This window comes from Trachypithecus francoisi, unplaced genomic scaffold (genome assembly GCF_009764315.1).
Source record: "Trachypithecus francoisi isolate TF-2019V2 unplaced genomic scaffold, Tfra_2.0 Lachesis_group12, whole genome shotgun sequence".
NCBI classification, from domain to species: domain Eukaryota; kingdom Metazoa; phylum Chordata; class Mammalia; order Primates; family Cercopithecidae; genus Trachypithecus; species Trachypithecus francoisi.
Genome location: NW_022681457.1, coordinates 9920431 through 9937620, shown reverse-complemented (window position 1 = coordinate 9937620; position 17190 = coordinate 9920431). Strand labels below are relative to the sequence as shown.

Here is a 17190-nt window from a genome sequence, read left to right as displayed (position 1 = left end):
ATTGAAAACAGCCCTCCTTATCCATAAGAGGCCACTCATACTGTTATTTCACCCTAAAACATAATGATCCCTTTATCCTTACGGAGAACCTTCATGTCTGTGTAAAGGTCGCTAGTAAGTACAGAGCGTTTTACAAAGAACGGCCGGTTCCACGGATAAAAATTCCTCTGTGTATGAAAGTGCTCTCACCTGTAAAAGATGCCCGTGTTTGTGTAAAATCTCCGTCCCACTTTTATTCCTAACCTGTATAAGGACACAGCTTCTAAGCACAAACCCTCCTGTGTGTATAGGCGACTCCAGAGCATACTGAAAAATCCACACGCCTGTGTAAGAAGCCTTCATATCTGCATGAGGACCCCTTCTACCTGCATGAGGACCCTGGTCATCTATATAAAGGGGCCCTTCCCGTCCTGTAAACTGACTCAGGATTGCTTCCGTGTGTACAAGAAACCCTGCCCCTTGGCATTCGCCGTACAGTTACAAAGTATTTTTCCAGCCACTCCCCGTGTTACGTCTCACTGGAATCCTCCGACGCCACACTGATAGATGGGGAAGTGCCAGCCCTGGGAGAGGACTTGGCCACCCTGACATCATCACCCAGACTGTCATTATTGCAGCCAAAACTAGGTGCTCAGGAATCTGGCCCCAGGGGTCCCCTCTTGCTGTAAGGCAGGATGAGACTTTGCCATTTGGAAACTACACACGTGGCCTCTCTTGTGGGGATTGGGATAAGTGAAAGAAGGGAGATTAGTGCCCCACTTACCCCATTTCCATATTTTGCTCCAGATTGACAATAAAGAACTAGGGAAAAGAGGAATGCTGGTGGTAGTGGAGGTGGTGGTGATGGTGATAATGATGGTGGTGATTATGTTCGTGATATGGTGTCATGATGATGGTGACGGTGACGGTGATGGTGATGATGGTGATGGTGGTGATGATGGTGATGGTGATGATGATAATTGTGATGGTGATGATGATGGTGGTGGTGAGGATGGTGGTGATGATGGTGATGGTGGTGGTGATGATGGTGGTGATGATGGTGATGGTGATGGCGATGATGGTGATGGTGGTAATGATGGTGGTGGTGAGGATGGTGGTGATGATGGTGATGGTGGTGGTGATGATGGTGGTGATGATGGTGATGGTGATGGTGATGATGGTGATGGTGGTGATGATGGTGATGGTGATGATGATGGTGATGCTGATGATGATAGTTGTCATGGTGATGATGATGGTGGTGGTGGTGAGGATGGTGGTGATGATGGTGGTGATAGTGACAGTGATGATGGTGATGATGGTGATGGTGATGATGGTGATTATGATCGTTGTGATGGTGATGGTGATGGTGATGATGATGGTGAAGATGATGATGATGGTGGTGATGGTGATGATGATGGTAAAGATGAGGATGTGATGATAGTGATAGTGATGATGATGATGATGATGATGATGGTAGAGACATGATTATGTTGACATGTCATGATGATAATGATAATGATGAGGATGGTGGTGGTGGAGGATGATGAGGTGATGACAGTGAGGAGGAGAATAGTGATATTGGTGATGGTATTGATGATGAAATGGGAGAGTGAGAATAGGCACCTTATCTCTCTCTCTCTGTCTCTCTCTCACACACACACACACACACACACCCTCTCCTCACTACCCCAGGTCTTCTCCAGCTTCCTGTGGTTCTGCCTAGAGTCATGTTCTCCACCATTCCCAGCCAGGTGGTCTATATGGGGCTTGGAGATGAAGAAGATCCTGAGATGAGCAGTCAGAGGTGTATTAAATGACTCTAGGCAAGTAGTTTTCCATCTTGGAGTCTCTCTTTTTCTGTCTGTAAAATGAAGGCTTAACGCTTTAGGGCTAAGATTAGTGTATTCTAAAACTCTTGTTCTGACAATCTCTTGCATCATGTCCACAGCCAGTGTTTGTTGTAGCAGCAGGATTTGCTAATGGGAAGAATTCCAAATGTCATGATGTGCACAGTTGGGCGTGTGTACATCAGAGTGCAGGACAGTGAGGTGCTGGTGGTGACCCTGCAACCCAATAGAGTTCAGTGGCTTCCTGTTGACCATAGAATCAAATCACACCCTCAGCCCTAAGTTTATGCCCTCCATCATTTGGCCCTGCATCAGCCCTTTCCATAAGGATAATATTCTAGATTAGTGGTTTCCAATTTATAGGGCCACAACCCACAGTGAGAAATAGATTTTACGTTATGATCTAGTATACACACACACACACACACACGTAAAAAGTTTCTGACCACTATGTGCAGTGCTCTTGGATAATTTCTATCCTCTGTTACTTCTATTTTATAATACAAATCTGGTCACAACCTTCTAAATTGGCTGATGGATGTTGGATTGCCACCTGAGAAACATGAACCCCAAATTGCAGAGAATAATCTGGGTTGGTGTTAGAAAAGGGGTAACTGGGGGCCGGGTGCGATGACTCAAGCCTGTAATCTCAGCACCTGGAGAGGCAGAGGTGGGCAGAACACTTGAGGTCAGGAGTTCAAGACCAGCTTGGCCAACATGGTAAAACCCTGTCTCGGCCGAGCCCAGTGGCTCACACCTGTAACGCCAGCACTTTGGGAGGCCGAGGCCAGTGAGTCACCTGAGGTCAGGAATTCGAGACCAGCCTGGAATTGGAGATGGTGAAACCCTGTCTCTACTAAAAATACAAAAAAATTAGCCTGGCATGGTGGTGTGTGCCTGTAATCCCAGCTACTCGGGAGGCTGACGCAAGAGAATTGCTTGAATCCAGGAGGTGGAGGTTACAGTGAACCGAGATTGCACCACTGCTCTCCAGCCTGGACGACAGAGCGGGATTCCATCTCAAAAAACAAACAAACAGGCTGGGTGTGGTGGCTCATGCCTGTAATCCCAGCACTTTGGAAGGCCAAGGTGGGCAGATCACTTGAGGTCAGGAGTTCAAGACCAGCCTGGCCAATATGATGAAACCCCATCTCTACCAAAAATGCAAAAATTAGCCGGGCGTGGTGGCACGAACTCGTAGTCCCAGCTACTCGGGAGGCTGAGACAGGAGAATTGCTTGAACCTGGGAGGCGGAGGTTGCAGTGAGCCAAGATTGCGTCATTGCACTCTGGCCTGGGTGACAGAGCAAGACTCTGTCTCAAAACAAACAAACAAACACACACCCCGTCCCTACTAAAAGTACAAAAAATTAGCTGGACATGGCAACGTGTGCCTGTAATTCTAGCTACTCAGGAGGCCAAGGCATGAGAATAGCTTGAATCTGGGAGGCAGAGGTTGCAGTGAGCTGAGATTGCGCCACTGCACTCTAGCCTGGGCGACAGAGTAAGACTGTCTGAAAAAAGAAAAGAGATAACTATTACTAAGTAGAAGTAAGTTATATTAGCTTCCAGGGAGAACTCATTGCTTTGTTCTTACTGCTGTGTCCGCAGCATGCTGCTTTCTTACATGACACACACACCCCCTCCCCTCATAGTCACCACATATGCCATTCCTCTAGAAAAAACTTTAAATTGATGGAGTCTCTCTCTGTCTCTCTCTCTCTTTGTCTCTCTCTCTCTCTTTGTCTCTCTCTCTCTCTCTGTTTTACTCCGGCTCTTTCTGTCCCCACCTCTCTGTCTCCCTCGCATGTGTTTTGGGCCCCAGAAGGCAAGCCTCTTTAGAGAATGGCTTAGCCTGTATGGATTAAACCTGGGACATCCATCCTCCTGCATGGGACATCTGCATTGCTGTCTGACAGAAATGTGTGATCTCCACCTTCTCTGGCTGTGGTTCCCTGGGTCTGTTTCTGCTGAGGAAAACGAACGGTCATTCCAGGTGGCCCTTGGGTATTTCTAGAGCCCTTGGCCGAATACCACCCCCAAGCCGTCTCAGGCTCTACAGGTGTCCATTCACGGCTTGGGATGTGTGCAAACCCCCTGGAAGAGGGTAGCTCAGAGAACATGGTTGCTGCTATTTCGTTTCAGCCAACGCTTGCCATATGGGAAGAGGGACCTGGCACCACCAGATGTTCCAAATTTCCAAGAGAAGGCAGAAATCTGGATATTTTTAAAAGCAAAATCCCTCAGCTTTTAAATGTTAAAACTAATTCAAATGAAAAAAAAAAAAATGCTGTGTGGGCCAAATAAAACCTGCCTGTGGGTTGGAGCTGGCTGGTTTGTAAGCTCTGGTCTAGCCAGACATGGAGTAGTACAGGCATGAAAGGGACAAGTGGAGAAAGAGGGGCCCACAAAAAGACTGAGAAGGAGCAGCCACAGAGATGGGAGGGAAGCTTGGGGCAGGCGGTGACGCTGCCTCCTCCAGGAAGGCCTCCTGACCAGCTTCTGCTGACAGAAGGCAATGGCAGCTCCTGGCTGAAGGATTTAGCATGTGCTTCCCATGGCTTAAGCTTTGGGAGACTCGCCTGCTTAACTGAGTGGCTGTAAGGATGCCAGGAGAGATTTCCAAGCGCTCGGCCCTGTGCCTAGCATGTAGTAGGTTCTCAATAAATCAGGACCACGTGTGCTGTGCCCTCCTTCCCTCCTTCCTCCCTCCCTTCCTTCCTTCCTCCTCCCTTCCTTCCTTCTCTCCTTCCTCCTTCTCTTGCTTTTTTCCTTCCCTTCCTCCCTTCCTTTCTTCCTCCTTCCTTCCTTCCCTCCTTCCTCCTTCTCTTCCTTCCTTCCTTCCTTCCTTCCTTCCTTCCTTCCCTCCTCATATATCAGGACCACAAATGTGTCTGTCCCCCACACACATATCGATGCCTACTATGTCCCAGGCACTGCTGCATGTTCTGGAGAAACGGGGATAAGCAAAAAAGATAAAGTTCCCGTTGGCACAACTAAAACTGCTGGAGTAGAGAAGGTAGAAAATTGAGGAAAGAACAGTGAGCCGAGTCTGTACTATCAGGTAAGAGGAAGGAACACACAGATGTGAGTGGATGTGGTGGGGATGGGGGGATGGGGGGATGCTCCTTCTTTTTTTTTTTTTTTTTTTTTTGAGATAGTGTCTTGCTCTGTTGCCCAGGCTGGAGTGCAGTGGCATGATCTCGGTTCACTGTAACCTCCACCTACCCAGTTCAAGTAATTCTCTGCCTCAGCCTCCCAAGTAGCTGGGATTACAGGTGCCTGCCACCACGCCCAGGTAATTTTTTGTATTTTTAGTAGAGATGGGGTTTCACCGTCTTGGCCAGGCTTGTCTTGAACTCCTGATCTCGTGATCCACCCACCTCAGCCTCCCAAAGTGCTGGGATTACAGGCATGAGCCACCTCGCCCGGTGGTTGCTACTTACGTAACAGAAGGTGCTCGGGGCATGTCTCTGTCTCCATTTGGGTGATATTTGAACAGAGACACAAATGAAGGACGCTCTTTAGTTCACGACTGGCATGACTAAGAGCTCAGGCTTTGCAGTCACACTATCTGGTTTCAACCCTCCTGTCTCAGCTCTTTATTAGCTCGGTGACCTTAGACAATTTTCTCAACTCTCTGTGCTTTTGGTTCACATAAATAGGATGAAAATAGTAACCTTGGCCAGGCGCAGTGGCTCACGCCTGTAATCCCAGCACTTTGGGAGGCCGAGGCGGGTGGATCACCTGAGGCCGGGAGTTCGAGACCAACATGGCAAAACCCTGTCTCTACTAAAAATAACAAACATTTGCTGAGCGTGGTGGCGGGCGCCTATAATCCCAGAGACTCTGGAGGCTGAGGCAGGAGAATCACTTGAATTCGGAGATGGAGGTTGCAGTGAGCTGAGATCATACCACTTCACTCCAGCCTGGGCAACAAGAGTAAAACTCTGTCTCAGAAAAAAAAAGAGAGACAGTAACCTTAACTAATTCCAGTGTTGTTGTGAGATTGAGTGAACACGCAGGAAGTGTTTGCTGAGCTAGTGCTTAACTTGTGCTAGCGAATTATGGTGGTGATGGCTGTTGATTTTTTAAAAACTACCACAGTGACATATCTCCCAAATAGGAGGAAAGCAAAGTAAGTGAATGAATTCACAAGAAGATAAGAAAATGACCAGAAAAGGCATAAATAGATAAAGCTGTTCAGCCTTCAGATGTTCAGTCCATCCTTATGATCTTTCCCTTCCTTCCTTCCTTCTTTCCTTCCTCTTTCCCTCCTTCCCTGCCTCCCCCTTCCTGCCTTCTGGCCTTCCTTTCTTCCTTTCTCCTCCTCCTTCCTTCCTTCCTTCCTTCTTCCATCCCTCCCTCCCTTCCTCCTTTCTTCCTTCCCTCTTCCTCCCTCTCTTCCTTTTTTCCTTCCTTCTTTCCTTCCCTCCTTCCTCCCTCCCTTCCTTCCTTCTTCCTTCCTTCCTTCCCTCCTTCTCTTCCTTTTTTCCTTCCTTCCTGCCTTCCTTCCTTCCCTCCTTCTCTTCCTTTTTCCTTCCTTCCTGCCTTCCTTCCTTCCTTCCTTCCTTCCTCTCTCCCTCCTTTCTTCCCTCCTTCTTCTTTCTTTTTTTTTTTTTTTGAGACGGAGTCTCGCTCTGTCACCCAAGCTGGAGTGCACTGGCCAGATCTCAGCTCACTGCAAGCTCCGCCTCCCGGGTTCACGCCATTCTCCTGCCTCAGCCTCCCGAGTAGCTGGGACTACAGGCGCCCGCCACCTCGCCCGGCTAGTTTTTTGTATTTTTTAGTAGAGACAGGGTTTCACCGTGTTAGCCAGGATGGTCTCGATCTCCTGACCTTGTGATCCGCCCGCCTCGGCCTCCCAAAGTGCTGGGATTACAGGCTTGAGCCACCGCGCCCGGCCCCTCCTTCCTTCTTTCTTTCATTCCTACCTTCCTTCTTCCTTCCTTCTCCCCTCCTTTCTTTCGATTAAATGTTTAATAGCTGCCAGACTGTGTTCAGTAAGCCCTGGGATCTATTAATAATAAAAAAAGAATCCGTACATTCATTGGTTTGTTCATTCCCCAAGCATGTATTTATTGGACAGCGACTAGGTGCCAGGCACTGTTCTAGGCCCTGGGAATTCAGCAGTGAACTAAACGAATGAAAATGTGTGCTTTCACAGAGCATGATAGAGAGAACTCATTAGGCAAATGAGCAAATATGCAGATATAGCCAGTTTATTAAATAAGCTGATGTCATGGTTAATTTTATGCATCAACTTGACTGGCCTAAGGGATGCCCAGATAGCTGGTGAGACATTATTTCTGGATGTGTCTGTGGGGGTGTTTCTGGAAGAGGGGGAGCATTTGAATCAGTAGACTGAGTAAAGAAGTTCTCCCTCACCAGTGTGGGCGGGCATCATCCAATCTGCTGGAGGCCTGAATAGAACAAAAAGCAGAGGAAGGGTGAATTCACCGTGTTTTCTTAACTGGCACATCCATTTTCTCTTGCCCTAGGACAACGAACTTCCTGGCCCTCATGCCTTTAGCCTCAGACTGAATGATACCACCAGCTTTCCTAGTTCTTCAGCTTATAGACAGCATGTCGTGGGACTTCTCAGCCTCCAGAATTGTGTAAGAAAAGTTCTCATCATAAATCTCCGCTGGTATCTCCCTCTATAGCTCTTTGGTTTTCTTTCGTTGGACAAATCTGACTAATAGAGCTGCATTCAACCACAGTGAAATACCAACAGCCCAAAGCAGGCCTGAGATCCATAGATTCCAGGAATAAAGCACCCGACTGTTATACATTATTGATGAGAGAGTAAAGGGTACAAACCCTTTAGGAGAAGGCCTGGCAGCTTCTTACAAATCTAAGCCCACACCTATCCCATGACCCAACAATTCTACTTTTTTTCGTTTTTTGTTTTTAGACGGAGTCTCACTCTGTCACCCAGGCTGGAGTGCAGTGGTGCGATCTTGGCTCACTGCAACCTCTGCCTCCCGGATTTAAGTGATTCTTCTGCCTCAGCCTCCCGAGTAGCTGGGACTACAGGCGTGCACCACCATGCCCAGCTAATTTTTCTATTTTTAGTAGAGACAGGGTTTCACCATGTTGGCCATGCTGGTCTCGAACTCCTGACCTCATGATCTGCCCACCTTGGCCTCCCAAAGTGCTGGGATTACAGGCGTGAACCACTGCACCCGGTCAACAATTCTTCTACCCAAAAGAAAGGAAAATATGTATTCACACTAAGAATTGTGCAAGACTGTTTACAGCAGCTTTATTCATAATAGCCTCAGGCTAGAAACAGCCTGCATGCCTATCAACAGGTGAATGGACCAAGATATGTCATATAGCCACAGAATGGAATACCATTCAGCAGTGGAAAGGTACAAGCTAATAACGCATGCACAATACGTGTAGGTCTCAAAATTACTGTGCTGAGTGTCAGACACAAAGAAGGGCGTACTGTATGAGTTCAGTTAGATGATTTTCCAAACAGACAGAATTAGCATATGGTAGCAAAAATAATCAGAACAGTGGTTGCCTCTGGGTGAGTAGGGTCAGAGTGACTGGGAAGGGGGCTGGGGGAACTTTCTGGAACAAAGGAAATCGTTCCGTGTCTTGATGAGGGTTCGTTTTGTACCAGTGTCTGCATGTGTCGCTCACTTAAGACTTGTGCATTTCAGGCCAGGCGCGGTGGCTCAAGCCTGTAATCCCAGAACTTTGGGAGGCCGAGACGGGCGGATCACCTGAGGTCAGGAGTTCCAGACCAGGCTGGCCAACATGACGAAACCTCATCTCTACTAAACATACAAAAATTAGCCGGCTGTGGTGGCGGGCGCCTGTAATCCCAGCTACTCGAGAGGCTGAGGCAAGAGAATCGCTTGAACCCGGGAGGCGGAGATTGTGGTGAGCTGCGATCGCACCACTGTACTCCAGCCTGGGAGGAAGCATGAAACTCCATCTCAAAAAAAAAAAAAAAAAAAGAGGCTGGGCACGGTGGCTCACACCTGTAATCCCAGCACTTTGGGAGACCGAGGTGGGTGGATCACGAGGTCAGGAGATCGAGACCATCCTGGCTAACACGGTGAAACCCCGTCTCTACTAAAAATACAAAAAAATTAGACGGTGAGGTGGCGGCGCCTGTAGTCCCAGCTACTCGGGAGGCTGAGGCAGGAGAATGGCGGGAACCCAGGAGGCGCAGCTTGCAGTGATTCGAGATTGCGCCACTGCACTCCAGCCTGGGCGACAGAGCGAGACTCCTTCTCAAAAAAAAAAAAAAAGATGAAAGATTTGTGCATTCCACTGTATACAAATTTTACTGAAAAATGCCAATGAGACTCATGCTTTGTATTGGGAGAAAGTGTAGTGGTGTCTGCAGTCTCCTTTGAGGTTAATCACAAGAGAAAATAAGATGGATGGATGGAGGGATAGGTAATAAGGCAACTGGAGACAAATATTAAGCAAGGTACAGTGGCATGAGTCTGTGGTCCCAGAGATTCAGGAGGCTGCTGCAGGAGGGTCACTGAAGCCCAGAAGTTCAAGGCTGCTGTGTGGTTATAGTCGTACCTGTGAATAACCACTGCACTGTAGCCTAGACAATATAGCCAGACCCTGTCTCGCAAGAAAGAAAGAGAGAAAGAGAGAGAGAGAAAGAAAGAGAAAGAGAGAGCAACAGAGAGAAACAGAGAGAGAGAAAGAAAAAGAAAGAGCAAGAGAGAAAGAAAAAGAGTGAGAGAGAGAAAGAAAAAGAAAGAGAGAGAAAGAAAGAGTGAGAGAGAGAAAGAAAGAGAGACAGAGAGAGAGAGAGGGAGGGAGGGAGGGAGGAAGGGAAGGAAGGAAGGAGAAAAGATTAGCAGTAGACTAGAATCCAGGTGATACGTATCTAGGTTTTCACCGTAATATTCTTTTTTTTTTTTTTTTTTGAGACGGAGTCTCGCTCTGTCACCAGGCTGGAGTGCAGTGGCCAGATCTCAGCTCACTGTAAGCTCCGCCTCCCGGGTTTACGCCATACTCCTGCCTCAGCCTCCCAAGTAGCTGGGACTACAGGTGCCTGCCACCTCGCCCGGCTAGTTTTTTGTATTTTTAGTAGAGACGGGGTTTCACAGTGTTAGCCAGGATGGTCTCGATCTCCTGACCTCGTGATCTGCCCGTCTCGGCCTCCCAAAGTGCTGGGATTACAGGCTTGAGCCACCGCGCCCGGCCCTTTTTTTTTTTTTTGATGGGGTTTTCACTCTTGTCACCCTGGCTGGAGTGCAGTGGTACGATCTTAGCTCACTGCAACCTCCGCCTCCCGGGTTCAAGCGATTCTCCTGCCTCGGCCTCCTGAGTAGCTGAGACTACAAGTACATACCATCACACCCGGGTAATTTTTATATTTTTAGTAGAGACAGGGTTTCGTCATGTTGGCCAGGCTGGTCTTGAACTCCTGACCTGAGGTGATCCATCCTCCTCTGCCTCCCAAAGTGCTGGGGTTACAGGAGTGAGGCACCATGCCCAGCCTGCATTGCATTTTTGTTGTTGTTGTTAACATGGGTGAGACGCTTTCTCCTGTTGTCCCACCGTGAGCACTGAGGACTAAGCTCTGATTTTTTTATCTCGCCCAAATTCCTACCTAAGGGGTTTGAGGAGTCATGCCTGACAAACCATAAATTCTCATCAGATGGGTTGTATTTTAATATATTAGTGTAACTTACTTTCCAATCTGACTCTGGTATAGCACTGCGACACAAGGAAGAAAATAAAAATATTTTACCCCAAAACATGTTTCTCTGCTATATTTCTAAATAACCCTGCAAAGTCTGTTGTGCATTCTTTAGAGAACCTTTCTTTGCCTTGTTTTCCTTCCTTCCTTTCCAGGCCCAGGAGATAATCAACTAAGAGCCAGGCCTTCTTTTTTTTTTTTTTTTTTGAGACGGAGTTTCGCTCTTTTTGCCCAGGCTGGAGTGCAATGACGCGATCTCGGCTCACCGCAACCTCCGCTTCCCGGGTTCAAGCAATTCTCCTGCCTCAGTCTCCCAACTAACTGGGATTACAGGTGTGCACCACCACACCCGGCTAATTTTGCATTTTTTAGTAGAGATGGGGTTTCTCCATGTTGACCAACCTGGTTTTGAACTCCCGACCTCAGGTGATCCGTCTGCCTCGACCTCCCAAAATTGCTGGGATTACAGGCGTGAGCCACCGCAGCCGGCCCAGGCACTCTTTTAGGTCCTGGGAAAGCATTTTATGGCTGGGCGCAGTGGTTCATGCCTGTAATCCCAGCACTCTGGAAGGCCGAGGCGGGCAGATCACCTGAGGTTAGGAGTTCGACAGCAGCCTGACCAACATGGAGAAACACCGTCTCCACTAAAAATACAAAATAAGCCGGGTGTGGTGGTACACGCCTGTAATCCCAGCTACTCGGGAGGCTGAGGCAGGAGAATTGCTCAAACCCAGGAGGCGGAGGTTGCAGTGAGCTGGAGATCGCGCCGTTGTATTCTAGCCTGGGCAACAAGATCAAAACTCCGTCTAAAAAAAAAAGCATTTTACAACCTGCTCTCTCTCTCTGAAGTCAGTTTCCTTTGCACAATAAAACTGGTCTCCACAGTTCTTTATCTTAACCTCAACATTTCCTTTCTATTGATCCTGGATCTTCAGATAAAACTCAACCATCAACCAGAAAATGTTTAAATTTACCTATTGCACCCCCCCCCCCAACCCTTTGTGTTGCCCTACTTTTCTGAACCACACCAGTGTATTTTTTTTTTTTTTTTGAGACGGAGTCTCACTCTGTTGCCCAGGCTGAAGTGCAGTGGTGAGATCTCGGCTCACTGCAACCTCCGTCTCCCAGGTTCAAGCAGTTCTCCTGCCTCAGCCTCCCGAGTAGCTGGGACTACAGGCGCGCACCACCACACCCAGCTAATTTTTTGTATTTTTAGTAGAGACGGGGTTTCACCATCTTGACCATGCTACTCTTGAACTCCTGTCAGGCCTCAGAGCCCAAGCTGAGCCATCATATCCCCTGTGACCCTGCACATGTACATCCAGATGGCCTGAAGCAACTGAAATTCACAAAAGAAGTGAAAATAGCCTTAACTATTAACATTCCACCATTGTGATTTGTTTCCGACCCACCATAACTGATCAATGTACTTTGTAATCTTCCCCACCCTTAAGAAGGTTCTTTGTAATCTTCCCCCCCTCCAAGAAGGTTCTTTGTAATTCTCCCCACCCTTGAGAATGTACTTTGTGAGATCCACCCCCTGCCTGCAAAACATTGCTCCTAACTCCACCGCCTATCCCAAAACCTATAAGAACTAATGATAATCCACCACTCTTTGCTGACTCTCTTTTCGGACTCAGCCCGCCTGCACCCAGGTGAAGTAAACAGCCTTGCTGCTCACACAAAGCCTGTTTGGTGGTCTCTTCACACGGATGCACGTGACACTAACCTTATGATCCACCTGCCTCAGCCTCCCAAAGTGCTGGGATTACAGGCGTGAGCCACCGCGACTGGCTTAAAGATGTTTTCATACATAGGTATGGAGGGCCCAGCAGATGAGATGGGCCACTGAAAAGACAGTTTGTCACAGTTCTCAAGAGGAAGGGACATGCCAGGCCAGGCAGGCCACCCAGAGAGCACCAGGGCCCAGGGAGCATGCAGGTCACACAGGGGAGCATGGGGCATCAGAGGCGGAGGGAGTGTGGGCGGAGAGTGGGCGAGAGCTGGATTTGGTTTTTGCAGGAGTGAATGGGTGGGACAGGGTAAACAGGTTTAGGATTAGCTAATTTGAATAATTTCAGCAGGGCCTGGGGCATCAGGCCTACTCTAGTAGTATGGTTCCTGGCCCTGGGTGATGAAGGCAGGTGCACAGCAGCCTTGAGTGTGAGAGCTCAGAAAGGAAAGTGGCTGGGGGCTGGGCTCTGGACTGGCTGGTTTGCATATGAAAGGTGTGATTGAAAGAGTTGTTGGCCTGGCCGGTGGCTCAAGCCTATAGTCCCAGCACTTTGGGAGGCTGAGATGGGTGGATCACCTGAGGTCAGGAGTTGGAGACCAGCCTGGCCAACATGGTGAAACCCCCGTCTCTACTAAAAACAAAATTAGCCGGGTGCAGTGGCAAATGCCTGTAATCCCAGCTACTCGGGAGGCTGAGGCAGGAGAATCGCCTGCACCAGGAGGTGGAGGTTGTAGTGGGCCAAGATGAGGCCACTGCACTCCAGCCTGGGCGAGAAAGCGAGACTCTGTCTCAAAAAAAAAAAAAAAAGGCCGGGCGCGGTGGCTCAAGCCTGTAATCCCAGCACTTTGGGAGGCCGAGACGGGCGGATCACGAGGTCAGGAGATCGAGACCATCCTGGCTAACATGGTGAAACCCCGTCTCTACTAAAAATACAAAAAAAAAAAACTAGCCGGGTGAGGTGGTGGCGCCTGTAGTCCCAGCTACTCGGGAGGCTGAGGCAGGAGAATGGCGTAAACCCGGGAGGCGGAGCTTGCAGTGAGCTGAGATCTGGCCACTGCACTCCAGTCCGGGCGACAGAGCGAGACTCCGCCTCAAAAAAAAAAAAAAAAAAATTGTTAATGGTAGCTGTGTTCACAACAGCCCCCAAGACTGGAAACAGCCAGGTTTTCATCGGCAGAAGAAAGAATAAAGAAACGACGGAACCCCGTACAAGGCAATCCTGCCCGGCAGTAAAAGCGAACGGACTGTGGACACACACGGCGGCACGGAGGAATCTCAGAAACACTGAGCTGAGTGGAAGATGCCAGAGAGGACAGTTCAGCTTTCTGAGAGTTTATGATTCTGCTTGTGTGAAGTCCCAGAACAGTGAAAATTAGACTATAGTGAAAAAATAATAATAATATCAGAGGAGCGGTGGCCTCCAGGAAAGTAAAGGCGGGATGTGACTGGGCAGGTGCATTCGGGAGCCTCCTGGGACAATGGCCGTGTTCTTGTTTTTTTTTTTTTTTTTTTGAGACGGAGTCTGGCTCTGTTGCCCAGGCTGGAGTGCAGTGGCCGGATCTCAGCTCACTGCAAGCTCCGCCTCCCGGGTTCACGCCATTCTCCTGCCTCAGCCTCCCGAGTAGCTGGGACTACAGGCGCCCGCCACCTCGCCCGGCTAGTTTTTTTTTTGTATTTTTTAGTAGAGACGGGGTTTCACCGTGTTAGCCAGGATGGTCTCGATCTCCTGACCTCGTGATCCGCCCGTCTCGGCCTCCCAAAGTGCTGGGATGACAGGCTTGAGCCACCGCGCCCGGCCGACAATGGCCGTGTTCTATGTCTCCACAGGGGTGTCAGTATATAATTTTGAAACACACTTGGGCCGGGCGTGGTGGCTCACGCCTGTCATCCCAGCACTTTGGGAGGCCGAGACGGGCGGATCACGAGGTCAGGAGATCGAGACCATCCTGGCTAACACGGTGAAACCCCGTCTCTACTAAAAAAATACAAAAACCAGCCGGGCCAGGTGGCGGGCGCCTGTAGTCCCAGCTACTCGGGAGGCTGAGGCAGGAGAATCACTTGAACTGGGGAGGCAGAGCTTGCAGTGAGTCGAGATCATGCCACTGCACAAGACTCCATCTCAACAAATAAATAAATAAATAACCCCGCCACACACACACAGTTAATGGTGTACTTAAGATGTGTGCAATGGCCCGGTGTGGTGGTTCACACCTGTAATCCCAGCACTTTGGGAGGCTGAGGCGGGCAGATCAATAGGTCAGGAATTCAAGACCAGCCTAGTCAACATGATGAAACCCTGTCTCTACTAAAAATAGAAAAATTAGCTGGGCATGTTGGCTCACACCTGTAAACCCAGTGTTTTGGGAGGCCGAGGCGGGCAGATCACTTGAGGTCAGGAGTTTGAAAGTAGCCTGGTCAACATGATGAAACCCCGTCTGTACCAAAAATACAAAAAAAATTGAGCTGGGCATGGTGGCAGACACCTGTAATCCCAGCTATGTGGGAGGCTGAGGCAGGAGAACCGCTTGAATCTGGGAGGCGGAGGTTGCAGAAAGTCAAGATCATGACACTGCACTCCAGCCTGGGCAACAGAGCACGACTCTGTCTCAAAAAAAAAAAAAAAAAATTGTGAATGGTTGAATCTGGGTGTCTGGTTGGTGTGGATGGGGGGTATTCATTCTAAGATTCTTTCAACTCTCTCTATGCTTGAAAATTTTTTATAATAAGATATTGGAGAAAAACTCAGCCTTTACCAACCTTCTCACCCACAGGTTGTCGATCTCCTTAAATTACAAAAAAAAAAAAAAGACTTGGGGCACCTGTCACAAAGTGTGTGGGAAGAGGTTTTATTTTGGGAACCACCTTGGCTGCTATGCACGGTGGCAAGTCATAATTTGTCATTTTCCGCTTTCTGTGTATGCACCTTTTTGCCACTTGGAAAGAGGTCCCTGTCAGTCTGAGTCTTAGTGGGAAGTCTGGTTCTGCCTTCCTCTGTGGAAGGAAAGGTGCTCTCTGTCCAATCCTTTGAGGTAGAGATTGGGTTCCCCCATCACACAGCCCCACGTGGGAATTTTTTTTTTTTTTTTTTAAGAGATGGAGTCTGGCTGTGTCACCCAGGCTGGAATGCAGTGGTGAGATCTTGGCTCACTGCAACCTCTGACTCCCTGGTTCAAGTGATTCTCCTGCCTCAGCCTCCCAAGTAGCTGGGATTACAGGCACACACCACCACACCCAGTTAATTTTTGTGTTTTTAGTAGAGATGGGGTTTCATCACATTGGCCAGAATGGTCTCGATCTCCTGATGTCATGTTCGGCCTGCCTCCACCACCGAAAGTGCTGGGATTACAGACGTGAGCCACCACACCTGAACGTTTTTTTTTTTTTTTTTTTTTTTGAGGACGGAGTTTCGCTGTTGTTACCCAGGCTGGAGGCTGGAGTGCAGTGGCGCAATCTCAACTCACCACAACCTCTGCCTCCCAGGCTCAAGCGATTCTCCCGCCTCAGCCTCCCAAGTAGCTGGGACTACAGGTGCCCGCCACCACGCCCAGTTAATTTTGTATTTTTAGTAGAAATGGGGTGTCTCCATGTTAGTCAGGTTGGTCTTGAACTCCCAACCTCAGGGGATCCACCCGCTTCGGCCTCCCAAAGGGCTGGGATTACAGGCATGAGCCACCACGCCTGGCCTTTTTTTTTTTTTTTTTTTTTTTTTTTTTGCCTCAGCCTCCTGAGTAGCTGAGATTACAGGTGCCCAGCACCACACCCGGCCAATTTTTGCTAAGTTAAGGTAAAGACAAGGAGCCATGCTCCTAGCCAGTGACCAGCGGTGCCTTCCTGACCTGGCTGCCCTGGAGGCCTGCCTGTAACTTTGCATTGGCGGCTTTGCCCACGTGGGTTGCTGCCTGTTCTCAGAACTTGACTCTCTAGCCTTTCCTTCAATTCCATAAGCTAGCCAAGATCCTCTAAAACACAGCTTTTTGGCCAGGCACGGTGGCTCACGCCTGTAATCCCAGCACTTTGGGAGGCCCAGATGGGCGGATCACGAGGTCAGGAGATGGAGACCATCCTAGCTAACACGGTGAAACCCCGTCTCTACTAAAAATACAAAAAATTAGCCGGGCGTGGTGGCGGGCGCCTGTAGTCCCAGCTGCTCGGGAGGCTGAGGCAGGAGAATGGCGTGAACCTGGGAGGCGGAGCTTGCGTGAGCTGAAATCGAGCCCCTGCACTTCAGCCTGGGCGACAGAGCAAGACTCCGTCTCAAAACAAAAACAAAAACAAACAAACAAACAAAAACCAGCTTTGTTTTAGTTGCCACATTGTAATGATAAATACTTATGAGTTACAATGTGATTTTTTTTTTTTTTTTGAGACGGAGTCTCGCTCTTGGTGCCCAGGCTGGAGTGCTGCGGCAGGATCTTGGTTCACCGCAACCTCCACCTCCTGGGTTCAAACGATTCTCCTGCCTCAGCCTGCCGAGTAGCTGGGATTACAGGCATGTGCCACCACGCCCAGCTAATTTTGTATTTTTAGTAGAGATGGGGTTTCTCCATGTTGATCAGGCTGGTCTCGAACTCCCGACCTCAGGTGATCCACCCGCCTGGGTCTCACAAAGTGCTGGGATTACAGGGGTGAGCCACCGCGCCCAGCTCCATGATACAGTGTTTTGATACAGGCACATGCTGTATAATGATCAAACTAGGATGGTGGCCACCCAATGAGCTGTCAGAGCGGCTAGAATACAGCAGGCAGGAGAAGGTGGGATGGTTTTGCCTGCTGAGTCTTCCGTCTCTCTCTCTCTTCCTGTACTGGATGCTTGCTCCTTCTCCTCCTGTCCTTGGACATCAGACTCCACGTTCTTCAGCCTTTGGACTCTGGGACTTGCACCAGCGGCTTCCAGGGGGATTTCAGGCCTTCAGCCTCACACTGAGGGCTGCACTG

General features: G+C 49.1%; 1 protein-coding gene across 1 annotated transcript in view; it reads right to left on the bottom strand.

Annotated features, from left to right (window-relative positions):
- LILRB3 (leukocyte immunoglobulin like receptor B3) overlaps positions 1 to 17190 on the bottom strand; it is a 250857-nt gene that overhangs the window by 114121 nt on the left and 119546 nt on the right. The window lies entirely within an intron of this gene.